Source organism: Stylophora pistillata, chromosome 3, assembly GCF_964205215.1.
Source record: "Stylophora pistillata chromosome 3, jaStyPist1.2, whole genome shotgun sequence".
In the NCBI taxonomy this organism is placed as follows: Eukaryota; Metazoa; Cnidaria; class Anthozoa; order Scleractinia; family Pocilloporidae; genus Stylophora; species Stylophora pistillata.
In genome coordinates this window covers 27,773,110-27,792,376 of record NC_142521.1, presented here as the reverse complement: position 1 = coordinate 27,792,376, position 19,267 = coordinate 27,773,110, and the positions used below count along the sequence as shown (strand labels likewise).

General features: G+C 36.8%; 1 protein-coding gene across 26 annotated transcripts in view; it reads left to right on the top strand.

Annotated features, from left to right (window-relative positions):
• LOC111328722 (gamma-aminobutyric acid type B receptor subunit 1) overlaps positions 1-19,267 on the top strand; it is a 59,549-nt gene that overhangs the window by 19,944 nt on the left and 20,338 nt on the right. For 12 of the 26 annotated variants that reach the window (XM_088753746.1, XM_088753745.1, XM_088753747.1 and 9 more), the window contains one exon: positions 6,027-6,117. The exons of 6 other annotated variants lie outside the window; for them this stretch is intronic. The gene's annotated coding sequence lies outside the window, so the exon portion shown is untranslated. Of the gene's footprint in view, positions 1-1,749; positions 2,270-5,701; positions 5,864-5,886; positions 6,118-14,505; positions 15,157-18,357; positions 18,377-19,267 lie in introns of those variants that run through there. 8 more of the 26 variants (XM_088753767.1, XM_088753756.1, XM_088753764.1 and 5 more) reach the window with 7 other exon arrangements.

The window sequence follows — 19,267 nt, the reverse complement described above, 5'->3', positions numbered from 1 at the left end:
TCTCGTAATGGAATACTTCTGCGAATCAAAGACTTAAATCATTCAAATCGCACTGAATAAGATTTGGCCGGGTTTTGAATAACTCCAACGATTAAACTTTATCGCGAAAATTATGTAATGTTCGTTATATGAGCAACGCTTCACTTCACTTCACATTTAAAAGAAATATTCAACCGATATGAAATCTTGCGACGGCGAAAAAAGAAGAACTCAAGTGAAGGATAATCTACCTGAAGTGGAAGAAGACTTTGAAACATAAAGGAAAATAATATGATATAGCCAGAAGTCGTGTATAGGATTTTTAAGATGAGCCTGGGAGGCTGTCTTTGACAGCTGTTTAATGATTTTCTTAGCAGTGGATGTCTGTAAACATCAGATCGCAGGCGTGCGCGCGAGCACACGCAATTGTCAGCGGTAGCTATAACAGATCATGAGCAAATGTCGATCTTATAGAATCCAGATTTTTAAATGCGCGAGAACGCGCGTGGAAATTGCTAAACTCACGAAAGCTATTGCATGAAAACAAGTCCGGTGACCCCTTCTTTTTATTGTTCCAATATAATAACGTCGAAAGGAATCATCAGAAAAAAAACTAGAAGATTCTATGGAAGGAAATTTGTGAAAATTGCCTTTTTTCTAGATTTTCTGAAATTCCGCTCCGTAGAATTTTTTAAAAATCTTCGTGCATTTTCCTTTTCAAGTGCCAAAAGCAATCACTGAAAAAATTCACGGGGTCACCGGGTTAGTTTTCGAATTATTTAAGCCACAAGCTAAAAAATGCGTCTGAATAAGCCTACGAAAGCGTTGCCATGGAAACTGCTAGTGACGAGATGACACCTATTTTTGGATAGCTAATGATTATATAATTCAACCCCGTAAAAGTGTTCAACTGGCCTTGTTCAGTCTTTCTGTTGTATTCTTTCAAAGTTACAAACCATCAAAAAGATGAAAACTGATACCAGCCACCTAACTCGAAGTAGTGTGCAATTCATAATTAGCCACCTACATAGCTCCGGCTAGAAGAATTCTGTGGGGGACATTTAGGGAAATTATTTGTTAGAGAGGAAATTGAATATAAGTTTTCAGCAAGATACATACCTCATGAAACTTCATTGAAGTCTTATCAGATACAGAGTTTGCAGAATTATTCCAGTTCGGACGTAATTTAGCCAGTTCCCTGATTAAAAAGCTACGGAAGTATCTGATGTGTTGATTTTGCCATTGCGCTCTTTTTCGCAAAAACCCGTCGTGTATGTTGACCCCCATGTTTTCCCGCACGCACTAGCTATAGCTATCTCAGCGCTGGGAAATCTCAACTCGTATCATTCGCATTCGTCTTAAAATCTACAGGTATCTATTGTTTTTCTACCGTCATCAATCATTGTCTCGGTTCCACCCTTAATCGGTAAGAAAGCTAGTTGAATAAACAAGGACAGATAATGTATTGAAGCCACCTAAAATGACAAACCAAATCTAACTAAAGATAAACTTACTTCACTTCCTGTGGAAGTCTGATGGTAATCTAATGGTAATCTCAAAGAAGCATTACTTCACAGGCAATTCGACTTTTACCGCTTCTTTTCGCCTCCTTACTGTTTCGACGTCTAAATTCACAGCAGTCTCAATCGTCTGGTCTCTGGTTAAAGTTCAAAATGCTTTTTGCAGTAAACCATCGATTACATTGTTGCGAAACAATGCTGAAGAATTGTCGTCATTTTACGATATGTAAATATATATCAACTTTGTTGATATATCCAAATTATTACGATATGTACCTTGCTTAGGACCTTAGAGTTTAACAATTTCGACATTCAATTATTTTTCTTCTTCCTCTTCCGCAAACAGAGGCTATTTCGAGCTCTTACCCCAGACATCCTTTTAGGAAGCCGCTCCGTTTGTTCATTAGAAAAACAAAACAAAATAAAACCTCTTAAATTATTTTTTTTGTTGTATTCCTGGTTACTTCGAATCTTTGAAAGCCGATTTCTTCATAGACTTTGAAATTTCATTCGCGAAATGTCACTTAAATTAATTTTCTCAGAGAGCGACATAACTATTTGACCTAGCAGGTTAATATTGATTCTTTAAACAAAGATGTTATTTCAGTGCAAACTGAGGAAGTGTTTAAACGGCTTACAGTGGACTTCTGCAAAGCCAAAATGTAAATAATGGTATCCCCTCTCCCTGCAAGGCCGGAAACTTAAAGGTGACGTTGTAAAACGGCGGCCAGAAGTATCATCACAGAAAAGGCTGGACAATTCCTGACAAAGTAAGTCCAAACGAAAATTAAACGAGCAACAAGGTAAATTTTTTATAAAAGAATGTGACTGGTTCTCCCAAAGCAATGCTATCGCTTTCTCTCATCTCAAAATTAGCTGTTGACGGTTCTTTAACATGGTTTGTTCGTCTTCGAAAAACCCAGTCTTTAATTTTCAAGTTCCTCGTTTGCAATCTGACCAATCTATTTTCATCTTGAGGATAGCCTCGGCTGGTTTTCGTCGCATCTTTGGAGTTCAGTTCAGTTCTCAACTGAAATTGTCATTCTGAATACCATTACTAAGGTCCTTCGTAGTTCCGGTAGAAAACTTTGTCAATGTACGTAATTCACAGTGCGATGCAAAATTCTTGCTTTCGGTCATCTCATACTCTTTCGGCTTCACATCAGCTATTTTTCAGAGAACCATTGTAACATTGGGTGATTGCAGGTTACCCCGAGATTTATTCAAAAACTTGATGTCTTCTTTCCACGCATCAGGCATGAATTTGTATTGATTACTGATTTGTTGAAAGAAAGATTCATTCATGGTGTCGTTTCTGCATCTCAATGAGACGTTGATCGATGCTTGAAAAGCCACTTTTTCGCTAAAATAATACCACCCTGTTCGTTTGAAAGTTTTGGGGTACCTAAAAATGTTACTTTGTAGATTTTGTGAAGAAAATGTTTCGCATGCTCAAGGAAATTGAAATACAGTCAGTGAAATCAAGTAATGATTTTGAATAAACATTATTCTATTGAGCAAATTCTGAAATTTTTCTGACAGCACTGGCTGAAACGGCCATTAAAACTATTACTGGATATATCATCGATATACAGACAATTATCGTAAATACTGTAAAACAATATCATGGCCGATAGCTAGTCATTTTAATGCGAGAATGTCAGCATCATTTTTTTTTTCTTTTTGCCTAAATTTAGCATTGAAACAAGAATACTGAGTCAGCCTAAGGTGTTAAAGATATACACTCTTATAAGATGATAGGAACTTAAAAAAAGCTATAAAGAGGGAAGAATCTTTCTGTGTTTTAAAAGAAAAAATATTAAATAGAGACGTGACTTAAGGAACAATGATAATGCAACTTTAATGAAAATAGAATTAATTGGGAGTGTGTGGAGGCGTAGAATGTGAATATATCTGAACATGGGTAATCAGATGCTCTTGAAGGGGCGGTTGTGGTTATGTTTCTAAAAATACAAATGGCTCGATAATCCGTTTTTGTGCTAACGATATATATATATAAAAAACATATTTCTTATCTAGGCGTGATGTCGATTATTTTACTTGCGTTTGCTCTTCCTCATCTACCATTGAAATTACAAAAATGTTCTGAGGGCAGTAAACTTGTACCTTTTGTAGAATATTCTAATTTGTAGAGAAAATTTTTTTATTCATTTATCTAAACTTTAATATCATGCATTCATATTAAAAACCGATGGAAACAAAAATCTACCAAAGAAAAATTGAATTTAAACGTTCAATACATACTAGATCAGCAGGGATTTGCTAAAGCAAAGGCATAGAAAAAACCAGGAAAGATTTATTACTCGACGTTTCGGGGTCATCGTGACTCCATTATCAAGAGACTAGTTTAAAAACATGCAAATAAGGAAAGGTACAAGAATAGCATAAATTAGACTGAACGGTTTAAATAAACACCTTGGCGCGGATGGAATCCGTTTGCACGTTCAGTGTTGGCTTACGCATGCGAATATACAACATTTCATTAACAAGGCAATCAAATTTGCCGTTACATTTCGTGATGACGTTGAAAGCCTCCACCTCCAGCACAATAGTGCCACCTCCAGCACAATAGTGAAATGCCTGAACGCTTGATCGAGCAATTCAACGTCATCACGAAATGTAACGGCAAATTTGATTGCCTTGTTAATGAAATGTTGTATATTCGCATGCGTAAGCCAACACTGAACGTGCAAACGGATTCCATCCGCGCCAAGGTGTTTATTTAAACCGTTCAGTCTAATTTATGCTATTCTTGTACCTTTCCTTATTTGCATGTTTTTAAACTAGTCTCTTGATAATGGAGTCACGATGACCCCGAAACGTCGAGTAATAAATCTTTCCTGGTTTTTTCAATACATACTAAACAGTTTTATTTTCAAGCGATACGAGTGTGGAGAAATTGGAAGAATTTTCGAAAACCACCGAGTCGAATTTTCCCAACTGCTTCGTTTTTCAATGAAACTGTTGAACAGGAAAAAAGCTTAGCATTAATGGGCTCCAGTCAAAACACACCTATCAACCGCTGAGAGCACAGGAAAATATCGTTAACATTTCGTGACGATGACTTTTGTACATTGTTTTTGTCCACACTTGTAGAATTGCTGGAACATAACGTCTATCGCCAGCTAACGTTGTCTGTTTTTAAGGAACGGCTCTAGCAGGAAAAATTTTAACTTCCAGGTATTTTCAGCGTCAAAAATTTTCCTTATTTGATTAGCTTCCTAATATGGAAAAAGCTTGTGACTCCTTCTCAACCAATCAGGTGCAAAACTAAAACAGCTCATGTCTTGGTCACTTGCGTTTAATTTTCCCGCGCTCTAGCCGGTGAGCTAAATTTTATCGTGAGATTTCATTGGCTCCACGTAATGTCATAACCATAAGTTGATAGCTTCGATATTCAGTCGAATAGCACTCTAGGCAAAGAGAAATGTCACCCTTGTAAAGAGTCAATTCTATTGTTTTCCCTCAGCGGTTGGATTTTCCAATGAAAGTATGTTTGAATTGTTTTGTTTGTTTATGATTATTTGTGGAAAGGTGTCCTAGCTTTCTTGCGTGTATCTAGTAGCTTTAGCAGGAGATTCAAAATTGTCTCTATTGCCATGCGCTAATCTGAAATAGTGGGCTACAGGAGGTGTGCATGAATTGTTCCAGATACGAAAACGATTAAAACAAGAGTTTTAAAGTATCCTTCGGCCTAAATTGAAAAGTGGTCTATTTTCTTTCTATTGATTGGTCGACTGACTGGCATGAAGTCGCAGAAGACAGAACTGTCTCGACCAAAATTCAACAAACCATTATTTTTTTGGCTTCCACTCTACTTCTTTTATCTTTAATACTGATATTTCTTTGAGAATTGTCTTAATGGTGTGTTGCCATTCACCCTAAAACTCAATGATGGTGTATGGTAAAAGTAAAAGAGTCTTAAGGAGTATTCTTAGTGGCTAGGCTATGGTAATGTTAGCTTATAGTTCGCTTCTAGAGCGACTAAGCTTAATAGCTGGTCTGAAATACATACAGTGGAAAAAAAATCTTCAACGACAACAGAGTTTATAAACTCGAATGAGGGTCAGTAATCCTCAACATTACTCGACTGAAGACTGACACGCTCCGCCCCCTATTATTTATGCACGATTTGCACTTCTTATTAAATGCTTGCCTCTCAGGCTTTTCCCGTTTGACATCGTTGTCTGGTATTTTCCCGTTGCTAGTTAACTGAACGATTTCTACCGTCATCGTGTGTTTAATTTCTTCATTTCCATAATTGATACCGGAAAACAAGTAGCTTTTTGGCCAAACACGACCGTTTGCCTCAGCGTTAAGCTTGGTCAGTTCAACAGTCTTCGGTAAGATCCACCAGTTTGTCGCTTCAGTCGAAACGTAACGGTCCTTTCTTGGAGGTCAGAACGTTCCTGGGTTGAAAGTTCAATCAAAGCATAATTTCCGATAACTCTACCAGAAGAAAACGTTCTATAAGCAGACAGTTCTCTTTCGCCGTCTTTTCTACAGATAAGAGGAAAGAGGTCACCCCAGGAAAAGCTGCCGCATCGGCTGAGAAAGCAAAATTTATATATTCTGTACATATCCTTCGAAATATCAGGTGAGCAAAGCAACTCCATTCCAATTTTGTTTTGTTTTTTGTTTTTACATTTCATTACGTAACCTAAAATGATTTTTTCCTATATCTCTAAGTCACTGTCAACAGCTACATGAAAACACTTTTCCATTTTTGAATATTTTTTGTGCCTCAAATGCAGTTATTGAATTGTGGCCAAAATAAATGTTGTGTCGTATTTTCAATCTTCACGCAAAGCAAAAGAAAAACTTGGACTTGTTCAACTAAATTAAACGTGATGAATAAAATTTCAACTGAGATAGCAGTTGAGCATGAAAACGTTTCGAACCTGAGTAAGATTTGTAAGGAAAAATGTTTTAACATTTTACTTTTCCCGTTTTTTTGTGTAACTGTTGGCACTCCGCTCAACATAATACTGAAATTAATTGTTAAAACAACAAAGTGAATGTTTTAATTAGAATATTTTCCAAGTTGACAGCTGTCCCCTGAGCTTTAAACGTTTCCCTTGAATTTGTCCAAAGAAACTAAAATGAGAGCTAAACGTTATACATTAGTCAAGCTCTTGGTTTTTACAAACTCACGCAACTTGTTTCAGAAACACTTTGCCATTATTAGAGAAATAAAATGGTGTAAGATATACAATTAAGCCCTCGTCGCGAAACCTTGCAAATTAGAGAAATTAGCATTTTGGGAAATATTTCGAATCGGAGGTGAAATCAGTGGTCCTGTGGCGCCGAATGAGATATACGTGTGAATGTTACTGCTCTTTTATATACAACTCCCACGAGAAGAATCATCTTAAGACCCTAACTTTTCCACATGACATCGCAAAGTCTGCTCAAAGCTATCGCACTTAGAAACGGCTTTTACATAATGTAGCACTTACACACACAACCGGATATTTTAGACTTGGTTTCCATAAGGCGCTGAAAGGAACTGAAAGCAACTAAAACTGCAAGGCAAATCAGTCGCTTCATTTTTTTCCCTTTTTTTGTTGATCCTGATGCTCAGTGATATGTCGTGTTCGCATTTCATGTGTAATGTTTTATCCTCATTTTCTTATGCCCACGCAAGGTAAGGGTTCCGTTCACGAAAAAAAAGACCTGAATTTCTTCCTCTGACGAAGTTTCATTTCTGGACTTGTCCACTTTTCCTCATCCAACCCGTTGGAAACAGAAGCCGATCGCAGGAAGCTTTTTTAGGGCTCTATTTCAGAAAATTCGCCAGAATATATTGCTATTTCATCGAACCAACCACTTTTTTGGCCTTTTCTCTCTTTTCGTTTTTTAACGTCTCAATCTTATCACCATGGGAAGGTACTCAATTGCAGTGAATTCACCTGCCGTCAAAGTAGTTCCGGTGACATAACACGAACAAAGAACATTTGGCACCTATTAGATAGTTGAGTAATTACTTACGAACCATACATTTGCGTTCACGCCACATATGTGCACGATTTAAAATCAACTTTTTACTGACTGTACAAGTGAAAGGTTCAGAATAGCTTCGACTCTTTGAATATTTTTAAAAAAAAAAACTGCAGTCTGAGAGGTTCCAGCGAGACCCATCCTCTGTTTTCCTCTCGGTATCAGGTCTTACGATTTACGGTTATTTTGTCGCACATCTGCTGCGCTGACCTGTGAAGTTTTAACCTTTTTCAGAATTATATACAAACATAACCTTTTCGTTGTTATAGCCTTAAGGTGATTTTATGCAGCTACTTAAAAAGTATAATTAACTGCTGTCTTTTCAAACGCCGATGTCATTGTAATATTAATGCCTTTCGTCAACGCAGACGTGAGTCGGTAGTATTTGCGCCAAGTATATCTTTTCAGTTCGATCAACAGCTCAAACTTCTCGCTGCTCAATAGTACGACCGAGTGATAAAAAAGGTAATACTGTTCCTGTTCGGATATCTTGTCACGATCTTAGTGGATTCACAGGTTTGCTATGACTTTAACAGCTGTTTGGTAAAATTGAGAGAAACTTGAGTTCTAAAACGAAGACCCTATTTCTTCTAGTTGGAATTTGATTCTGGGTTTGTCAAAGTTTGAAAGAGTCTCCGGTCTTAGTTAGGTGAGCTGTTAGAATTCTACACATCTCCGTATTCTGGGCGCGACCCCTTTTTTCACTGGCGAATTTACTCGACAGCTTGCAAAGTTTAAAAGTTTATTGACATTTTCAGTTATTGCGTCTCTCTCCTTTATTTTCTCATTCTTCTCCAAATCGAACTCCTTATCTTGCGGTTTTATTAGCTAAGCGTGTTTTACTGGTAGGGATCAGTGCAGGAGGTATCAGATTGTCTCTATTTCAGTGGGAAACTTCCCAAGTTTCACCTGATGTGAAACTTGATTTTTCCTTGACAAGCTAATCGAATATTGATGTGAACGACTTCCGAAAGACCATGTCTGAGTTTTTTGTTTACTTTCTGATTATTTACTTTCTGATTCTGTTTACTTTCTGAAAATCAGACCTGAAAAAAAATCAATTTCTGTGACGCTGAGGTCCGACAAAGTTTTTCTTCTGTCCATCAGGGTAAGACGATATGGCGCACTTTGCGCTAAAAAAAATGGGTGATGGTGGTGCCATTTCACTTTAAAATAGTACGTGCACTATTGATGAGGTGCTTAAATCCATTTGTTGTATCAAGGAGAAAATTCATGCGAAAATGCGAAGAAACATTTGATTTTTGAAACATCCGTGAAGAAATGCTTTAATTTTTGATAAACATTGAAATTAAACATATCTGGAAAAGATTAGGGCTCTATCGTTCACGAAATAGCGATCTCTGGTTGTTTCAGCCCTGCTAGCTTCAATTGCTACAACAATCTGACTAATACGTATGATGCACGATCCTCGCAGTAGGGTGCGCTATTTATGCAATAGCGAAAATCAGACCTAAAAAAAATCAGGCCTGTACGGGATTCGAACCACTGACCTCTGCGATACTAGTGCAGCGCTCTACCAATTGAGCTAACAATTGAGCAGGCCGTTAAGTCGATTCGTAATAAACCCGTGATGATAAATTAGATACAATGAATATATAAAGTTCATATATTTTTGAACTGCGGTTATAGATACGTATGATGCACGATCCTCGCTGTAGAGGGCGCTATTTATGCAATAGTGAAAATCAGACCTGAAAAAAATCAAGCCTGTACGGGATTCGAACCACTGACCTCTGCGATACTTGTGCAGCGCTCTATCAATTGAGCTAACAAGCCAACTGGGTGCAGGCCGTTAAGTTGATTTGTAATAAACCCATGATGATAAATCCGATACAATGAATATATGAAGTTCATCACGGGTTTATTACGAATCAACTTAACGGCCTGCTCTAATTACTTGAAAGCGTACACCGTAGACTGTGTTTCTTTTCCATATTTGGTGTAGTACAAGAAGCAATTATAAACGTCATCGTACCCATCATTCTCTGCATTATACAAGTTTAACTCAAGCTCTTTTGTTCCCATATCATTTCTGTCTGATTCAAAAGCGAGGAATTATAGTCATTTGAAACTTGCTTAAAATGGTTATGTACGACCCTGTCAATTTTAAAGCTTGTAGTCTTATCCACATCGTACCTAATCGCTTGCTTCTTCAAGGGACTCTTTTCGGTAATTTCGGGAACCCTATGAAACCAAGAGTGACTAACATCTAATTTCTCCTTACAATATCACCCCTGAATCACACATTAAGGTCACGAGAATAAAGGAAATGATCACCAACTAAAGAAGCTCTTGACTGTTAAATAAATTCTCCTTGTATATATAAAGAACAGTATTAGGAATGGTCATAATCATGTTAAGGGTTAACTTCAAGTTCATCGGCGCGGATCAGCTTGTAATTTTTTTTTTTTTTTTTTTCACATATCAAAACATGCTTTATTTCTTACAACTGTGATCATATTCTTTAACGGGGGAAAGAAAACCATCTGCAATTTTCTTCGCTCTAATATGCGGCTTCATAACTCAGTGATAACACCACCCAACAAGTTCGAACTCAATCAACGCCTGGATTTATCAGCCTTCTTTTAAAAGAAAGTTTATTTCATGGTCTTTCACCTGTGAAGTTCAGTTCTTTTATTTGCTTCCAGATCCACTAAGCGGAATGAAGTCTGAAAGTAAGACTTGCTCACAATAGGCGTAAAGGGATCGGCAAAGAAATCGCGATCACCGACTTGCATACTTAAAACCAACAGACCTCCGTGGTCTAAACCTGGTTACTTACGATGTTTTTCTACTCTAACACGACAAATTGAAAATGCAGTGTATTTCACTTCAATCTGCTTTCTGTCGAAAGTACTTTCATATTTTGTAATCACCTTCCTTAATTCTGCTGAACTAACATGTCAAATTGAAAAAGCCTTCAGTTTTTTTTTCTCATCGCATCTGTCGCTCCGTCTAATATACTTATTACCTTCGAAAATTCAACTACACTACCATGGCAAGTAGCAAGTGCAACTTTCTTTCACTTCTCATCTGCTAATCTGTCAAAAATTCTGTCATATGTTGTTCTCGTCTTCGTCAAATTTTTAAAAATTAAAAACAACCATGCCAAGAGGCATAAGCAGTTCGATTGTTATAAATGCACCTCTTTCTTTACACTCATTTGACAGAGATTATTTGCATCTCTTAGATGCAATATCTAAAATGTATCATAAACCCTCTCAAAGTGATCATATGAAGTCAAGTTCGAGGAAACGAAAAACTCTTTCAATACAAAGCTTTTTCTTTGGCTAAGAAAACATGTCAAGCGTTTAACAGGCTTTCCGAAACGAGAGCTAGATCATGTCTGATTGCAATATACATTAAACTGAATAAGTATATTTAAAAAAACAGCTCTAAAGCGTCTCGTTTTCCAAATCGTGAGCCAACAATTTGGCCGCTCCTAAGAGTCGAATAAACCCTAACTTGAAACTATAAAATAAACTCTTTCCTATAATTTCGTAACAAAAATTGGGACTTTCATCAGAGCATTTTGTCATCCTAGAGGTTTGGTTGTCAATGTCATCCACAAATGACTTTAGACCATGATCACGAAACATAAAACCAAGCTCATTAAATACACAGTAGATCGATTTTAATTACTCCCTAAGCTCAGAATAATTCAAGCCATATCGTGTCGACCTTTCACATTGACTAATAAATATAAAGCAAATTTACCAAAAAGTGGAGACATTAAGAAAGCTGTCAGATACCGCTCTGACGTAAGATCAACACATTTTTACATTGAGCATGAACGCTTAGAACATTAAACTAAGGGATTTTGTCAAACTAAAACAAAGCCGTGTAATCTTGAAGATGGCATCCAATGTCAGTGCATTTGAAAGAAGCCATCCTCAACCTGTAAGGTAGAAATGACGATAATTTTGAAACCTTATCTGTCCGTTTACAATCAAAGTTGGTTTTGGGCTCAATTATATTTCTTTAATCCTACTGAATCATTGTGCACTGCTCGGGGTGCATCTAAATACAACTGTACAACTCGATACAAAGTTATAAATGTGAACTCGAAGCATCTTGCAAACCTTTTTAAATTTTCCACTGGTCGAAAAATTCGAAGGTGCACGGTTGGATGTCGTGCAAGTATTCGCTTTGGTGGAAAAGCAAGGATTTCCATGCCTGTAGGTTAGGGTTAAAAATCTTTTATTAATGATCACCTAGGCAGGGAGATTAGTCTGAGTGCGTCTTGAAGAAAAAAAGTATGAGCGAAAATTGAAGTGCGGTTTATGTAGGAGCTATATTAGCCCTACTTGATTAACTGAAAAACCTCCTCCTTTTAAGAAAATATTAATGCCATGGCCAAGCCTCACAAAACATTTTTATTTCTGGGAAACAGGTATGTTCTCAATGTTTTCCTTTCAAAACATTTAATTAGCAGATAATTTATGCTTTCGCGTGCATTATTGGAGTTTGATGCACACTGAGAAATTAGCAAACCATGAAAAAGGGGCGAAATTGTTTCTTAAAGAGCATTCGAGAACAGTTGTAACTGCTGTAGTGCTCCTTAAACTTCTCAAGTGCATCAATAGGTTGACAGGCAACTGAAGTAGAAGACGAGAAAAAAGGGGAAAAATTTTAAAACACTCGGAAGCGAATGTGAAGGGACTTGCACGAGTTTTGAATTGTTTCAATTTTTGCCTTAGGTCTGTTAACGTTTCGTGTAGACAAAGGTTCTCAAATTGTTTTTTGTGCCACATTATGCATATCTTCAGGCGAGAATGTTGCTTATTCCAGCTCCTCATTGACAGTGAATAATCGCTCTCAAATTCCGACCACGGTTGTATAAGACACCGGACCATTCATTCAAAATTACGTTTGATCTAGTCATCAAACAGAGTTTTCTAGCTTTGTTGTAGTTCTGATGTGTAGAACAGAAATTACATTTTGCAGCTAGAGCAACCTTGAAATGAAAGGAGGGAGTTAGAATGATAGAACGAAGTAGAGATAACCCAAAGATCAGTTAAAAAGCTAATAGGGACTTAAATTGCGAGGAAACAGATAATCTGGTTCGATGTACATGATGTACAGCTAAAATAATGCTGATTTTTTAAAGATATTCCGCTTTCTACGAGAAGTGGTTTACGCTCGTGTGATGCAGTGAACTGGAAGTTTAATTACTACAGGACTCAAGGTTGCTTCGGGCTAATCATTTTTACATCAAACTTTTCCATCTTAGCAACAAACGAAACGACGAAAATTAAACAGAATTTTGTTTTGCAGCTCTTTGGTGCAATTTTTCGGCCAAAGCAGTCGGTTGTAGATTTGTACGACAAAACACTGCATCGTTTGTCCAAACGAAGGGCTTCCTGTTTCAAACCGCAAAACCTTTCTCTTTTTGCAATTCTCCTTGAGTGAAAAATGGTTCAAATTATCAGGAAAAAAACAATCACGACTAGTATGATCTGGTAGAACATGCAGAATTGGATTTGAATCATGTCTGTCCCTCTCATGCCGACAGCGCATCGTTATCTTTCACACAGAGCTCAAGAATTAAATTTTTGTCAGCACAAAAGTGAACCACGCACTGCCAAGTTACACCGTGCTCAAGGCTTGCTGTTCAGAGAAACGCCGAGTCCAAGACGCCGGACAGTGAGACTGTTACCTTATTCAAGACTCATAACATCCCCAACCATACCCTATTGGGCAACGTGTATCCGTGTATACCAAACAAGAGAGTTTTCCCTGTATGACCAATAAATGTGCTACTTCGCAAACCTTTAAATTCTGTGCCTGAAGTATAATGAAACATCTGCTTCCGCCAACATATAAATGGATGAGTTATGATATTTCAACAACAGAAAATGTTAGTATTTACATTGTTAATAATTACATGAGGTGTAGAACTGAACAAATTTGTTTTTGGGCGCATCTTTGAGAAGAATGACCATGACCTTTTCTTATGCTGCATTTACGGCACAAAATTATGAAATAGGCGAAAACCTCTGATCTCACTTGGCCATCTTCGTGGAAAACATCCGCATTACCAAAATGGCATCCGATGATGTCAAGTGCGAGAGCTTAAATCATATTCTGTCTATTTTGTGTAAAAATTTAGGCTATATGAAGATTTATTACAACCCATGGCATAAAACCATTTTATTGTCCGTTTAAGTCAAAATTGAATTACTACCGAGATTTGGAAAGTAATTTCCTGAAACATTTGTTTATATTTGTACCAAAATGGTTTGAGAAAGAGAATCTTTTTGTGCTAAGGGAACAATAGGCAATTTAGTTGCATTTTTTTATGAACGAAATTGTTTTGGTACGGAATTATGACAAAATTAATTTTTCAGCCTCCATATCCCTGAAGGTGCCAAATGGGATTTTATAAGTTAAAAAATAAATTCAAACCGGGTCTGTCGATTTTTCATCCGTTCTATTCAGGTATAAATTTAGAGTATTAGCGCTTAATACGTACCTCTAAATTTCCCAGCTATCACAAGAAATCTCTTCTGTATCATCAATTAGGAGCCGTCAGGATATATTATGACGTTCATTTCTGAAGTTGATCAGCTGAAGATCTCCCTAGCGGCATCAGTCTGCTGGAGAAAAATTGGTCAGCGATAGCATTAACCTGCAAAGGGACAGTTCTGTAAAAGTGGTTCATTTAAACTGAGCAAATTAATGTTTTTTTCCAATGTTAACTAAGAGCATTTTTAATAAGGTTCACAAAAATCAACGTTCAGATGAAACTTTTGAAACTGACTGAAACGTCCGTAGTGTTTTAATAGTCTGTAAATTGCTTTTGCCGCCTGCATGTGCGCGATATATCGGCACAGTTCGCCCGCGGCACGCCGCATGTCTTTGAATGGATTAAAAGAACATTTTAATGACTAAAGTGCTTTTAAAAGGCAGGAAAATTAAGGGAAAAATTGAAATATCAATTGGATGGAGATTTCCGCTAGAAGTCAGGAAATGTGCGGTTTGAGAATTCTAGACAACACTCTCCTCGTGCATGTTTTAAACAATCGTTTTTTTCTCGGTTGGTAAGTTTATTTGAAATTCTGTCTGCATTGATATGATTCGTAAGACTCCATTTACAAAAAATTCTGTTTATCAAAAGCAAAAACACAAACAAACTATTGCATCTATTCTTCCATTCACGAATGGAGTACATAAAGAGCTATTTGGACCACATGCAGCCATCGAGTATTTTTAATTCAATCTTTTTTAACTAAATTCGCTTGATTTAAGCGATTCAACTTGGGCTGTATAAAGGCCAATTAATTGAGGTGTAAAGATGGACTAATGAAAAAAAAAAATTAGCCTAATGTAAAAAGCAGAATGACGTACGTTGTAGATTATTAATGGAAATTCTTTTCGGGGACCTCTGGTTGTCTGGGAAATTCAGTTAAAACTGCTTTGTCGACCGCGTACAGATTTTGTATCACACTGTGAAAGAAAACACCTTTTAGCTCTCGGTGGAAATAAGTTTGGATCCTTAAAAGCCATTTTGAGGCCAATTTATCTCTCCTGTGACGGTAAAAGAGAGCAAATTCAACAGTTGATAACCACAGAATTACATTGAGCCATGATGAAAAGACCGCAAACTGCAAAGGTAAATACTGTCCATTACACCCTCGTGTATGCCTTCATGTAAACAAAATTGAAATGTTGGGGATAACCTCAGTGTGTGAGAACGTTTGTTGAGTTATAAATAAAGAATTAAGCTTATCGAAGAGTTTAGTTTCAAACTGAACCTGATGAAAACGAATGAGACAAAAGAATATGTCACTCTGTGGCCCTTCGATTTAATGACAAACAACGGCTTCTTCCCTTTTTACGAAGAAGAGTTTTTCGATATCACAAATGTACATCTTCTTGACCTCTTGTACCTAATTCAATCACAAAGCTCAAATTTGACACTTAAGAGGGTTGCCTTGAAAATTGTTTGTTTCTGTATTCAAGCCCTGTCAGTTGACTTCTGTTTATAACGTAACACTTTAAAAAGTCAACTCTAATTCTAATTTTGAAATTGAAAATGTATTTGGCAAGAGAGATCCACCATACTGTCAATTGACAAGGCTTTCTCAGGCGTGCAAATGTTGTGTTTTGAACGAACACGAATGATTTCAGGACAAAAACTGAGGCGAGAAAGTAAACAACGACCACTACAACAACAATAATAGCAAAACCCAATTGAGTGTTCCTTTCTTGAAGATGCAGAATTCCAACAATTATTTTTTTTATTATAAATCGCTCAAATTCGTGCCGTTCAAATATTGCTTAAAGTTCTGGGTGACATATATAAAAGGTGATTTGTTATTCTAGAAAGTGGGTGCTGCTTTATCTATTGTGGAGCATGCGTTTGTATTTGACCATTTTCATAACAAAGAGGAGTAACAGTAAACCAAACTTTTGTCACGGTTTTCTTTTGTGGCAACATGCAAGTTCGAGGTTCATAAAAACTGAACTTTGCCTAACAGGCAGGATATTCTTCAAATTTCTAACCGACGCAAGCACACTCGGAAATCAAAGCACTCCAAGGTTCAAAGGCCGCGTTTTCTCGTGTTTCTCCTCTGAAAGGAACGGGCCGAGTCCAATGAAACGACCAACGGGCATTTGCTGTTTTCTTCGGCAATGCTCGATAAAATTTATCGTTTTATTATGGCATATTTTTCAGCTTTCCAGTTCATCATTATCAATCAATATTCCTCGGCAATGTCTTTGCGTGAACGGCAACAAAAATGACTGCATTGCGTTGTCACATTTTAAATACGATTTTATCATAGTGTATCCACTTTTTTATATTCAGCAGAATAAAAAACCTTAATTTTTGTTCAATTTTATAACTGTTTACAGAATTAAACCCTCTGATAGAGTTAAATTCTTTTTTTTTTTCGTGTGAAAGCTTTTATTTCATAAAATCGAACATTTCCGCCTACTACATTGTCATTTGAAGTGTGATTTTTCACAAACGCAAGCAGGTTTTTTTTATTGCCAAGAAGGCAGTGTCGTAATCGGTCAAAATTGCCATGTTTACTTGAATAACTTTTCCAAATAAAACATTTCTACAGCATCATTTATCAGCATTCAATATTTCACAAAGAGCAAAAACGATAATTGTCGGAAATAGCATCTATGATTAACCTGGAGTCAACGACATCATGCGAATAATTGCCTTCGAGGAGGCACGAAATCAAACTGCGTAGGCCGCCAGGATTTTAACAAAACATCCAGACTGTTCCATAATTCCTCAAACATGAAGCTAAGGCGTTTGCGCGAATAAAGAGAAAAGTACTTCTTTCCATGATTACACAAAATCCAGATCGGTTTCTTTCTGTGACTCTTTAGTAGAGTTAAAAAGAGATTTTAAAAGCTTAAAATCCTACGCGCGTATATGAGATCGTCAGCTCAAAAACTATAATTCTATACAGACGTGAGTGGTATCTTACTTAAAATAAATTTACTGTCGTTTTCGATTGGCGCTCGTGATCGCTGATGTAAATTCAGTTAACATATCATGAGAGACACAAGTGTAAAGTTAATTTGGATAAACTAATAGCGAATGTAGGTTGGAGAGGTTCAGATTAAATTAAGCTAAACAAAGCGAGCTTTTAAGATGAAGTTCAAGTCCAAGGCCATCTTCGTGGTGAGGTTTTTCGCACTTCCGCGGCTCAGGGGGTCCACAATCACCTTTAGTGAAAGAGTTCATGTAGCTAACTTCATGCAAATGTGATGTTAGAGAAGGACAGCTGCCTCGAGTCGAACAGCTCAACTCCACAAACGACTCTTTGCCTCAAGATTCTTTGTTGAACGGGCATGCACAGATTAAGCGTCAGCACTTAATTGTACGTCAACCACGTTTAAAAATGGTACATTGAAAAGTATTTGTTTTGCTTTTCTTTTTTATATATGTGAACTATCTAACAATCGAACAACTTTAGCTGCATGATTTTATCTTTCACTACAAACTAGGTATAGTTACAAGGGTTTTGCAGTGGGAGGCTAAAATTGTAGATAACTTAGCCCATTGTCTGCTAAGAGTGACTAGCAACTAATTTGCCCTTTCAATATCACCACTGAGTCAAAGATAAAGCTCACAAGAACAGAGAATATGGTCACCAACTTAAGACGCCCCTGATCTTTTTTCAAATTCTTCTTGTCTGCACCTTAGAAAATGTATAGAAAACAACAAGGAGAATAAGAAAGTCCCACAAAGTTTAGGCTAAATAACACAGTTAAGTAGCCTTTTTCTCGGTTGCAATTGGTGACTGATTTCCAGATATAAGTAACATGATATTTGATATCAATGATCTTAAAACTACCAACTAGCCAATGTCAAGAGGGAAAACCTATTCTTTGGATATATGCTGTAAGAAGTGACCCATTAGTAACGGCAGAGTGAAAATTAGAGAGGTCTGGGTCGGTATGTTCATTACACAACTCGATCCAGACCTCCCTCGCCTTTTCACTCCACTAAAATCTTAGCTACGGTTTAGAATCTATGACTAACACGAATTTAGGCTCGTAATCTCGCAGTAGGCACATTGTAGTCTCCCTTTATTTTGTCTAATTTTTGTATTGTTTTCAATACAATGTAACGGCTAATTGAGGCTTGGCCTTGCATACTAAATTTTACCGTCCAGTTTATAATTGCAATAGATCATTAAAAATTTATTAATGCTGAATGTATTTGGGTCGCTCAGAACTCGATTGAAAACATTCTGCTGCATTGTTAAGACCGAAATAAGGGCCTGATGGAAATTTCGTTTCCCTTTCGTGATGCAATCTTGCACATCACAATGCGAATACGATCGCAGCATCGAAGCGTTCAGGTATGGTAGAAATTCTGTTGTTTTGACAACTGAACCAGATAATAACAAAGATTGCGTTTAAAACCTAATGTTCTAAAAGTTTAAAAAAGTAGGTTAAAAATTCTGAGACTCATAACATTATTAGCTTTCATGAGATAGATATCCTCCTTTTCATTATTTTTCCTTTCGAAATAACTAGAGTTCCTTGCAAATGTTTATTTCCGTCATTGCGAACAATTTCGTCTTCCCCGGGTGGTCTTTTCCAACCAGCTATGTCACTGATATTTTTCGTTAAAAATATTTCATGTTTTTCTTTTGTAAAGAAATGAGTATTTCTTTGAGATATTTCAAAACTGATTTGGGCCGCAGTGATTTTGATTTTTCAAAGTTTCTAGTGTTTTATGATTTTTAATGATCTTTAACTATGGATTTCGTTCGATTCTTCTTGTCTATCCGCTGTTCTGCTACAGTTTTGTTCTATATTTTTTGCCTTTTTTTTGTTCTGAACATCCCCCAAGTAAGCATAATAAAAGTGATGCTAAGAACCCACGCAGTTCAGCAGACAAAACAGATTCACTCTGCCAAGTAATTTTAAGCACTTTTTCTCTAAAGTGGCACATCATCAAATTTGGCGTGTGACATTCACATCCTAACTGTTGGAAAACCCGAAGCGAAATTCGCTCCAACTTTCTTTTTTCTTCATTGGCGATAGAATATATATCTTCAGCGGAAAAGCAGGCATCATGTTGTGAAGTTAAATCAGAATGGTCGGTTCAAATATTGAATGTAAATCAACTATAGCAGTAGATTTTCAGATTGTTAGCTTCAGCGCTTTCACTTTTCTTTACCATAGATTTATAATTGTTGCAAGGACCCTCGCCTTCGATATTATTATGTTTTTTGCGAAAATAA